At 41.6% G+C, this 3,301-nt stretch overlaps 1 pseudogene; it reads right to left on the bottom strand.

Annotated features, from left to right (window-relative positions):
- Positions 1-2,081: 2,081 nt before the first annotated feature.
- LOC127665317 (uncharacterized) lies at positions 2,082-2,209 on the bottom strand (annotated as a pseudogene).
- Positions 2,210-3,301: the final 1,092 nt, after the last annotated feature.

Below are 3,301 nucleotides of genomic sequence, written 5' to 3'. Positions count from 1 at the left end.
GCTAAATTATGGGCTCACAATGCTGAAATTAATAAAAACAAATATTTATTATATGTCTACCGTGCTAAGTACTGTCAGATGTTAGGGAAACAGCTGCCAGCAAAAACTCCTGATGGTTTACCACTCATATCTAATTTGGTGGCCAATGATTAAAAGAGAAAATTTCACAGGTGTTAGAATTCCTTCTAGGCCCTGCCCCACAGTTACCTGGCAACAGCCAAGTAGCCCTGGCTCACTCTAAAAGGGGCTGTATGCCCCCTCCTCATCCTCTTATTCAACCTGACCTCTTCTCTCCCCCTCCCTCTCCACTTCTCACCGTGGGTTCCTGGCCAACCTCTCCTCTATCTAGTCTCTACTCCTTCCCATTCCCTAAATAAACTCTATTCCATACTATATCCATTGTATATACCTCAGGGGGAAGGGATACCTCAGCATGGGCCCCCTAGGGCACCCCTCCCACCTCACCATACCTGACTCTCTCTGAAACATATCCTGGCCTCCTCCTCCTCCTCTTTTTTCTTTTTTCTTTTTCTTTTTCTTTTTCTTTTTCTTTTTCTTTTTCTTTTTCTTTTACTTCTCCTTCTCCTTCTCCTCCTCCTCCTCCTCCTCCTTCTCCTCCTCCTTCTTCTTCCTCTCTCTCTCTCTCTCTCTCTCTCTCTCTCTCTCTCTCTCTCTCTCTAATAAAACACAACAGGAAAGGTAGGTTCATGATGGAAGGATAGAAGGATAATGATAGAAGTCTGAAAAATGGAATCATAAGACTCATTCTCTTTGATACTAACCTAAAAACCTAACTAAAAAGGAAGAAGTTACATACTGTGGAGGATTAAATAGTGAAAGGGAAATGAAACAGGGCAAGGGGTGCTTGTAAATCAAGAGTCGAGGCCACTACAGACTGGATGATACCTGAAAATGAGCTCTTGAGCTAAACCTGAGTGCCAGAGGGGTGGAAGAGCTCTGGGCTGAGGATCAGAAAACAATGGATTATGGAATAGGAAAAAGCCCGGTGAATTTCGGATGAAGGTGGCCAACAAAGCTGTCGCAAATGAAGTCAGCAGCTCTACAAGCTATAAGGAACACAAATGGGGAAAAACCATCGTTTCCATTAGCATTTTAGGATTTCCCATCTAAGACAGAGATTGTTGAACCAACTAATATTCTTACACTATAATTTATACTCACAAAACATATGTTTTTGAATAGAAAGAAATAGGGCTGTAGAGATTGCTCAGGGGTTAAGCGTGCTTACTGTTTACAGAGGGCCTGAATTCAGATCCCAGCACCTACACCAGGTAGTTCACAACTGCCTATAATTCTAGCGCTCAAGGATCTGATGCTTCACCTGACCTGCATGGGCTCTTGCACACACATGGTACACATAAACTCATGCAGGCATCATGGCCATCACAGCTGGGCATAGTGATACACACCTATATTTCCAGTACTCCAGATGATAAGGCAAAAGGATGATAAGTTTAAGATGGACTTAAACTGCACACTGATATCCTTTCTCAAAATAAATAAATAAATAAATAAATAAATAAATAAATAAATAAATAAATAAATAAATCACCACAACTGAAGTGTTAGTATAATTTTGTACTGGCTGGTTTTGTGTATCAACATGACACAAGCTGGAGTTATCACAAAGAAAACAGACTCCTTTGAGGAAATGCCTCCATGAGATCCAGCTGTAAAGCATTTTCTCAATTAGTGATCAAGGGTGGGAGGGTTCATTGTGGGTGGTGCCATCTCTGGGCTGGTAGTCCTGAGTTCTATAAAAAAGCAGGTTGAGCAAGCCAGGGGGAAACAAGCCAGTAAGTAACATCCCTCCATGGCCTCTGCATCAGCTCCTGGCTCCAAGTTCCTGCCCTGTGTGAGTTCTAGTCCTGACTTTCTTTGGTGATGAACAACAATGTGGAAGTGTAAACTGATTAAATTCTTTCCTCACCAATTTGCTTCTTGGTCATGATGTTTTGTGCAGGAATACAAACCCTGACTAAGACAATAGTTAATAAATTTTCCACATATTTTTTAAAAACAAAAACGAAGTCGCTCTCTTTCCCCTTCCCCTTCTCATGGATAGCTGCATGGAAAATAATCTAATGAAAAATTATTTCTGTATCATACATTAATAACAAGGTTAAAATGGGATTTAAAACAATGAACATCTCTGCACTTGATCTTAGCCAAAAGGCCAAGAAGCGATAACAATGAACATCTCTGGTATGCTCAGTTATGCTCAGTGTACTGTGGGACACTCTATTAGAGACTTTTAAGTCATGTGTGAGCACCAGTCTGCATAAAGATTTGAATCACTTTTATACAGGTAAACAAAAGGATGGAAATGTAAAAAATCTTTATTTGTCAAATATTCTTGAACAAATGTTAGAACAGTGTCTCAGTTAGGGTTTTACTGCTGTGAACAGACATCATGACCAAGCAACTCTTATAAGGACAACATTTACTTGGAGGACAACATTTACTTGGGGCTGGCTTACAGGTTCAGAGGTTTAGTCCAGTATTATCAAGATGGAAACATGGCAGCATCCAGGCAGGAATGGTACAAGAGGAGCTGAGAGTTCTACATCTTCATCTGAAGGCTGCAAGCAGAATACTCACTCCCACGCACCTATGGTGAGGGTCTTAAGCCCATGCCCACAGTGAGACACCAACTCCAACAAGACCACACCTCCTAACAGTGCCACTCCCTGGGCCAAGCATATACAAACCATCACATTCCACTCCCTGGCCCCCAGAGGCTTGTTTAAACACATGAGTATATGGGGGTCATACCTGCCCATAGCATAATGAAAAATACATTTAGTCCAACTTACAAAATCCCCATAGTCTATAGCAGTCTCAATTATGTTAAAAGTCCAAAGTTCAAAGTCTCTTCTGAGATTCACCCAATCACTTCACTGTAATACCCAAAGTAAGACTGGAAACCAGCTGGGCTAGCTCCAAATTCTGCATCTCCATGTCTGACTTCAAAGCAATCTTCAGATCTCCAACTCCTTTTTCATCTTTGTTGACTGCAACAAAGTTCTTTCTCCTGGGCTGGTATGATTCCCTGTTAGCAGCTTTCCTTAGCAGATAGACCATGACTCTGGCATCTCGAAAATCGTGGGGTCTCCAAGACAACTTCAATGTTACAGCTTCTTGTTTCAATGACTGTGATCCATACTTGATCTTTTGGGCTTCTCCAAAGGGCTGGCATCACTTCTCCAGCTTTGTCTTCTGTAGCACTCTATGCTCAGGTTGATCCACTCCATTGCTGCTGCTGTTCTTGGTAATCACA

This window comes from Apodemus sylvaticus, chromosome 14, assembly GCF_947179515.1.
Source record: "Apodemus sylvaticus chromosome 14, mApoSyl1.1, whole genome shotgun sequence".
NCBI classification, from domain to species: domain Eukaryota; kingdom Metazoa; phylum Chordata; class Mammalia; order Rodentia; family Muridae; genus Apodemus; species Apodemus sylvaticus.
Note: the sequence above shows the minus strand (reverse complement) of the source record. Positions and strands in the feature narration are given on the sequence as shown.